The sequence below is a fragment of the Pygoscelis adeliae genome, unplaced genomic scaffold, assembly GCF_000699105.1.
Source record: "Pygoscelis adeliae isolate BGI_AS28 unplaced genomic scaffold, ASM69910v1 Scaffold328, whole genome shotgun sequence".
Lineage (NCBI taxonomy): Eukaryota > Metazoa > Chordata > Aves > Sphenisciformes > Spheniscidae > Pygoscelis > Pygoscelis adeliae.
In genome coordinates, this window is record NW_008825309.1 from 113,953 (window position 1) to 122,152 (window position 8,200).

An 8,200-nucleotide genomic window follows, 5' to 3' on the forward strand; every position below is an offset into this window, starting at 1 on the left:
ACCCCATCTTTGCACAGCCCATGGGCTACTGGTCCCCATAGCGTGGTGGGTCAGGACCTTGCTAGGAGCATCTAGCACCCAGTCCAGTGCTTCCCCTCTCTCCTTGGTGCCCACACGAGTGCACTTTTTGCGTGCCGCCCAAAAGGCATCGTTCCCTTCCTATTATCCCTGCTGTTCCTTCTTTTCATGGACCTGTGTGCTGAAGAGTGCCAGCATGGCATGTTGTAGGAGATGGGACAAGGGGGACAAGCACCCACCCAGGTGTCTGCTGCCCAGCCCGTGGCTGCAGCTGTGAAACCAATACGAATCTGATGGTCCCAGCAACCTGTGGCCTTTCCAGCTGTGGCTGGAGATCCTGAGGATGCTGGGAGAAAAGGAGGAAAGCTTTTTTCCTGGTGTTCATGGGGCACTACGTCTTCTTTGCAGGTGAAAGTGACAACCAAGGGGGCTCAGCACACCCATGTCTGTTGGGACAATTCTGACACCGGTGGATCTTCCAATTGCCCTGAGCACCTGCACCTCGACCAGCCACCAAAGCTCCAAGCTTTTGGAGCTCCAAGCTTTTGGCACCTCACAGTTTGTGGCCATAAAAGAGTGTTCTCTAGCTGATTGCAGCTTGCCAGAAGCGAGGGCATGGAAACCATCCTGTCTCTCGTGTTGGTGATGGGGAGGAGGAATCTGGGTGTCTGCTCCTGGCCGTTCTCTCCCCTGCCTAAGGCTGTGTCTCGCAGCGCTGGCGTGGCTGAGCCGCTCTGGAATGCCTAGGTTGGGGTCTGGGTAGAGGCTGCAGCATCCGCTGGAGAATGGGATGCAAAACAAGGCAGGCAGAGGCAGAAAAAAAATAAGAAAAGCTCCTTGGCATCCCACTTGCAGCACAATTTGTCACCTCCTGGAAAGTCTTCGTGTTTGCACATCGCAGAGCAGAATAAATGCTCCTGTTTGTGCTGGGGGGAAGAGGACTTTGTGCCCTTTGTAAACGAACTGGCTGGCCCTGAAGAGGTGGCCAACACAAATAAGCACTTTCTGGTTTTGACTGTCACCGGTTGGAAAGGCTCCAAGCATTTCCCAACCGCTCTGTGCAAAGGCAGTAGTGCAGAGGCCAGGATAATTACCCCGCTAATGAGGTCTCCTTCCCCATCCATCGCTTTCTCTTCCTTTTAAAGTCTGGTGGGTCAAAGGAGGCTTTGCCCCATCCATCTGCAAGCCCAGTCCCCCCCATTCCTGCAGATCTCCGACCCCATCTTTCTCTTAGGATGCTCCTTCCCCATGCAAGAGCCACTCACCGCAAAGGCATGCCAGGTAGATGAGGAGCCCTGCTCTGGCAAAGCCAGCCAGGTTGCTGTGCAGGGACAGGAGGCAACGTCCCGAAAACCCCATGCCTGTCACGTACGCTGTAGGACAGGTGACCGTCCCAGTGCGAGCTGCAAGCTGAGCTGGGTGCTGTCACTTCTGGGAAGGTGGCGAGAGCAGCTTTGTCCCCTCCTCTACAGCAACGTGCCCCGTGTTTGCCTGGCGCTCAACCCTCCTCCTACACTGACCCCTCCTCCCTGCTGTCCCCAGGATTTTACCCTCTGGTTTTAAGAGGTTTAAGTGCCCCCCCCCGCACCCATGTCTGCTAGGAGGCTCCCCCTCTTCCCAGCTGCGTCTGCCCCGTTTCATCCCCGCATCCCCAGTCCCCAGCCAGCTCCGGGCTGCGGATCCAGCAGCAGGAGGGTTTGCAATGCTCATTTACGGAGGTTTGCACCCTTGGGAAAAGCCGAGCCTCATCTTGCAGGTGTCCAAAGGCGAACCCCCGCTATACAGAGATATCCCCAGGGTGCCTGTGGAGGGCAAGAAGCCTCCTTTCCCCTGCGAAAATAAGGAGTTTTGACGGGTTGTGTACATTGAATAGCATGCTCTGGCTGGAGACTGTCCCAAAGTCACGTCGATGAAGCCATCACGCATATAAAATGCACAGCCTATATTCTGGGAGTATCACATAATAAAAAGAATAAGGGAGGGTGGTCCAGAAACCATGCTGTAGCCGCTGAGATTAAGCTGCAAATACACTCAGGTTTTGGGCACCCTCATTGTGTTGATTCTTGTCCTGAGTTTAAGGGAATTTGGGGAATTTACAGACTGATCTCTGAGGCGGGCGATGGTTTAGCATACCCCCCCCCCCCGGCGTTGTGCTGAACAACCCCATGCTTGTACTGTAATTCGGGTTTTCAGTGAATAGTCTTGTCACCTGCAAGCAGCAGAACGGGTTGTCACAGGGACTCTGGGGTGCCTTGCGGGCTTTTGCCTCCCAAGGCTGGGGCTGGAGGCATGGCTATGGGGCAAGGAGCCTGCCCGCACCTGGGGCTGGTGCAAGGAAAGCAGAGCATCGCCGAGCCCTGGGACCAGGACACTGGACCGAGTGGGCTCCTGGCCGTGCCATCATCAGAGATGACGGAGCTGGGCACAGCTGCAGCCCCTTTCCCTTCTCAGCTTCTGGCCAGGGAGGAAGGTCACCCATCCTCCAGAGATGAGTCCTCTCCTCACCCTCCCCCCCACCCTGGGCTGTCTCCACTCAAATCCAGCCTGCAGCCCCCACTACAGTAGTCACAATGAACAGCAGGCATCGACATTTCTGAGACAACCCCATGGGGCACACCACCCCTCTTTATGACCATGAGGTGGCAAACGGCTACATCCCATTCTGTCCATGCTGGGCTGCCAGCTCCCCAGGGCCACAGGCTCCCACGGCTGTGCAAGGCAAGCTGAACCAAATATAAAGAGTCTCAGCAAAAAAGCAGTCCTGAAAGGACGTTCCATGCTGCTCCCAGCAGTGAACATGGCCCGGGGAAGGGTTGCCTGTGCCCACAGCACTGGCATCTCCCCCACTGTGGCAGGAGCCTGCACCCCAGGGCTGAGCCGGGCACTTGGAGAGGGCAGTTTCTGGCCCCACGCAGTCCACGTTGCTCAGATGGATACACCCTGGCCCCTATATAAAATCCTTAGTGCTTTATGGTGGAAGATGACCATTAATTTTCAGCCTTTTGTTGCTGCAAAGTTTAAGCCTTTCCTAAAGAGAGCTTCCCCCATCTTTTCAATTCATTGCTTATGCCAAGAAGAGGAGCCCTGAAGGCTTCTCTGCCCACCTCCAGCTCCCTGTAGTCTGAACATCATCTTAGGGGCTGCAGGAAGGTTTGTTACCCACCCCACCCCACCTCCCCAGTTAATTAAGGTGTAGCCCTTGGCGTGACGCAGCATGGAGGCACGATGTCCTGCCCCCATGATTTGCTTGCACAGCTACCAGTACCCTTTAACCTGGAAACATGAGCCTGGATAGTCCAACAGCTCCATCGTAAGCACAATGCGATAACTGTGAAGCCAAAAGAACAGAGTGAGATTGCACTTCTGTAGGCTTGCATATGATGGGCTGGGTTGTGAAGTCCTGCAAGATATGAAATGCATGATGCTCATGAAATCACTGACGTCCAGGGTAAACAAATCATTTTTGGCTAGTTAGACAGTACGGGGGGGGGGGGGCACCCAGGGGGGGGGGGGGACACACCAAACCTTGCTCCACTTTCAGCATTGCTATCCCAGCAGCTGCATTTTGAAACCCAACCCTCACTGCAAGTGAAAAGGGGTTTGTGTGTTCATGCCGTCAGTGGTGGGAGGGTGCAAGAGCTTTGCAGGCATCACAGCCTGGAGAGACTTAGACTGCAAGCCCTGCTGACATCCCTCACGGACCCATTTTTAAGGGTCCTTGTGAAGCAGAGACACGGAAGCAAGTTTGGGATCGGGGGATGCCCAATTTGACCAAGTATTTGACCAAGAGATCATTGTGTAACTTACCTTTAACTCTTACTTTAAGTCCTAAGTAGGAGCTAAAGGTAAGTTACACAATATTTCCTGTTGGGTCTGAGAAGTGTTTGATCCAACCCACCCCATAAGTGGCACAGGAGACAGGGTCAACATGCAAACCAGGCCACATCTGCTGGCCTCCAGCCTCCCAGCATCTAGACTTCTTGCGTTAAGCATGTTCCCTTTAGCATCTGCTTTTAGACACATTGCTCACACTTTTGCCTCGTTTCTCTTTGAACTAGTTGACAGCATCAGCCCCCGCAGCTCTCCCCGAGGCAGCAGCTTCCAGAAGGTCCCAGCCCTTTGTGCAGTCTCTGGACCTTGTGCTTGCAGTACACCCTTCCTGAGATATGGTGACCAGCACTACACACACTACAAAAGATGTGGAAGAACCAGGGTTGTATGTCACAGCAAACTTATACCCCCTGCCTTGCCCTCAATGCTCTCCTTAGGGTTTGCAACATTTTGTTGGGTTTTTTTGGCTGCTGCAGCACACAGAAATGACAATTTTGGAGAACTCATTTGCAGCTGCCAACTGGAAAAGGAAAACATTCAAAGCCAGACATGGTGCACCATGAATTTCGTTCCATTGCATTGCACAGATGCATAGCTAGATGGCAGAAAATCACCTTGTTATTCATGAGCAAGCAGTTGGAAACACTATCCTGTGACTGCCTTGCAGTCTCCAAACTTGCTTGCACCTTCCAGGGAGTGCGAAGAGGTCACGTATGTGCCAAGAGCTGAGCGTCACGACCTGTTCTCTGCAAGGCGGGGGATGCAATGGGAGAAGCCATCAGGATCTTCTTGTGTGGCTCATTTTTCTCTGCTGACGGCTCCCAGTGACTGTAATGGCAGCCCAGCACAGGTATCTGCACTTGAGCACTCGGGGTTTTTGCAAATGACTGGGGTCTGCACGTGCCAGCATCTCCGTGGTTCAGCCCACCACAGCTGATGCAATGCGGACTCATCTTGTGCTACCCCTTGGCCTTCACATCTCAGCATCTTCTGCTGATCTGAAGCATCCGAAGTCTCTCGTCCTTCCCTTCAATGATGAATTAATCTATTGCAAACTCTGTCTAGATAAAGGTAAAGAAGAGATCCCAGAGAATAACTTGAGCTGGGGAAAATCCATCAGCCCTAACAGAGATGGAAGAAGCTCACAGCTTGAAAATGTTTAGTATAAGTGGCCTGATGCTGGCAATTACATGATTGTCTCCAACACACCCGATGCCCCTCTCCCCGCAGCCAGGCTGTAGGACTCCCCAGCACCATCCCTGGACATTTGGGCTGCTACATGCCCTGGCAGCCCTTCAGATCCACCCCAGAGCCCCTGAGGATTCTTGCGGTTCTGGATCCGGCACAGGCAGCCAAGCAGCTCCAGCTGCTCTCGCAGACCCCCCCAGGGGCAGTCTAGCCCCAGCAGGGCTGGGAGGGGGCAGGAGATAGTACTGGGGAGGGACCTAAGCTGTGCTCAGTGTTGTGGTCACAACTGAGGAGCAGGGAAGGAGGATACAAAGCAAACCGCTGCCTGCCCAGAAACTGCCCCCTCCCCCCATTCATCTGCCCATCCTTTGGTGTCCTCCATACTGAACCTCCCCCGAGGGCCTCCTGAAAGAGCTCCCCCCCAGGGGATCATCACTGCAGTGATACTCAGGAGATATCCCATGGAGAAGTATCTCTGTTAGCAAGGGCCATTGCGTTATTTATCACCCCACGGAGAAGGCAGCGTGACTGACGGGTCAGAAGTGTCAGTGTCCTGGGGCAGCAGGGCATGGACCGGAGTTACCCCCAGGGCCCATTTGCAGAGGGCACTGAAAAGGGACTGCAGGGACAGGCTGGAAAAATGCGTGTAGGATCAGCACACCCCAACCTTGGATGTTTCAGAGACCTGGGCATGGGTGTCAGTTCCTTTTTGCAAGGTGCCCTTATGATCCTCGGTGCCATTAGACACATGCACTCAGCTACCCAGACCCCATTTCTACCCTTAAAAAGAGCTCTAACCCCACTCCTAACCCCTTCTTGCCACCTCCATGGGCTTTAAACACAACCTGAAGGATGGGCAGGTTGTAGAGTCACAGTTACTGCCCAAGGAGATGTTGGGTGGTGGGTGGACTGCCTGTCCTACCACATAGGTGGCTGAATCTCCTGTCTCACCTCCCAGCCCTCTGCAAAGAGTCAACCGAGCATCCCTGGTCAAATACCCAGGCTGCATTGAACTGGAACAACCCAGGGGTGTGTCCAGAACAGCGCATCCGCAGAGGAGAGGAAGGAGTGGGAGGCTCTGCAGCAGCCTGAGATGACCACCCAGCAAGGGAGGACCCTGGAGCTGAACTCATCTAAACCGTGCCGGGAAAAGGCTGAAAAGGGAACTGTGCTTCCTAAGGGTGGAGGTAGGTAGAGTGTAACCCTGGGCCACAGCTTTAGGAACAAGAAGAAAGAAAAGCTAACTTTGCAAAGCCCGCTGCATCTCCGTTACCCTCATTAGGGTCCGCAGGGGAATGACCATTACCCTGCTCATTAGCAGAGAGCAAGACCAAGGCGGTCAGGGGTCAGCACAGGGTGTCCCCCGTGGCCTAAGACAGAACTATTAATTCTGATGTATGTTTTCATCTCAAATTGCCTGAAATAAGGTGTGTTTCAGCTGACTAAGGAGTGTTTCTGCAGCACGAAAGGGACCATGTGTTGCATACCCCAGGTCATGGTGCCAGGACCTGGGTGCCCAATGGGACAAGACCTGCTGAGATAGCTTTAGGAGTCTGGATAAGGGGTGAAGGATCCAGCCCTGTTGTAGTCCCTACCACCCTCCAGAAGCAGCCCATGGATTGCAGGACATCTAGGGGTGTCCTGGGGCTCTCAAAGCCAGGGAGAAACATAAAGCTGGTGTTACAGCAGAAGCCCTGAGAAATGGAAACACGCAAGTCAGTGTAGAGGACAGGCATGGGATGATAAGAGATGGGGCACGGTGGAAAGCCTAAGGCTATCAGCAGCTCACCGATCATCAACTTGCAGGCCTGAATCTGGACAAAAACAGTTTTAGGGGTAACAAAGAACAAGTACCCAACACAGAGAAAAAGCCCCATATATAGACCATTTGAGTGCAATATTGATGTGTGGGCAGATAAGGGAAGAACAAAGTGTGAAGGTATGCCAGAAAACATGTGAATCCAAAAACGGAAGAAGGTGAGACAGAAGAGGAAACCCCATCAACATCACACTCTTCCACAGAAAAAGCTTGGACTCCTAATGACCCACTGCCAACACCCCTTGCATGAGGAAGACTGGTGCTATTGACCTTCAGACTGAGGGAACACCAGACAAGTGAGCATAGGACCTGGAAAAGTGGCAGAAACTAGGGAGTGTGTGCCCTGGGCAACTCCTTTTTAGTGCAGTAGAGCCCAGGACCAACCCACATCCATGCAGGTATTACCTGAAAATTCCCAACATCACCATCAACTGGACTATGAAATGTTCACGCAAAGCTTTCTACAAATTTAACACAAAGAGTTACTACTCAGAGAAGCGCTTCCACAAGCCTTAAACACTCCTCCGTACATACCACAGCCATAGACTTGGTCATAGTCTTGTCTGGTCCTCCTTTGCAAGTGTCCTGCATGCTGTAGGATCAACTTTTACTCATTAGTTCTCTGAGCTTTTGGCCTGTTTGGGCTCCTCATGCACTCCTTGTTTCCCTTGGCAGATGCTTTCCATGCATAGTGCAAGCCACCTTCTGTTTTCCAGCTTGGTCAATCCTCTCAGGGCACTCCAAACCTTCATCTTCTAAGCCCCTGCGAGCCAGCATGCATCCCGTTCCCTCTCTTCCCCTGCCTTGCAGATGTTCATGCTTTTACCCCACCACAGCAACCGTATTTATAACATCACTCACCCTGTTTCCCTCTGGTTGGCTACCTATCTGTTTTTGTGGTCCTTCATGAGCAGGACTGGCCTGCCAACACACGGCAGCATGCTTGCATAGGGTCCTGCTTGGCTGCTCGTAGTCCCATACCATTTGGGTTGGCGTGAGCCGTGGTGGTACCCAGTGCCTATTTGTATGACCAGAGCTTCTTAAACATCCTGCCAGCATCCCTCTGCATGGCTGACTCGCACCTCCATGCCTTCCAAGCCCTTCACAAGAAGTCCTCTGAGGGGCCCCAGGAGACTGATGTCCAAGGACACAAGGCACAGGAGCGTGTTTGGGAATACAGCAGATGGAAGAGGTCAGCGAGATCTAGCTGCCCCCGTACCAATGCATCTAGTGAGGTCCTTGTCACGTTTGCCAGTCCCATGTCAACGTCCTAGAACTAGGGCATCTCAGATGGCTCTAAATAAGCTAAACTGAGCTTTCAGGTGGAGTTTGCAAAACTGTTCA

The 8,200-nt window shown here is 53.0% G+C and overlaps 1 protein-coding gene across 1 annotated transcript in view; it reads right to left on the reverse strand.

Annotated features, from left to right (window-relative positions):
* The window catches only part of LOC103922158 (deleted in malignant brain tumors 1 protein-like), a 36,793-nt gene that overhangs the window by 21,875 nt on the left and 6,718 nt on the right, over positions 1-8,200 (reverse strand).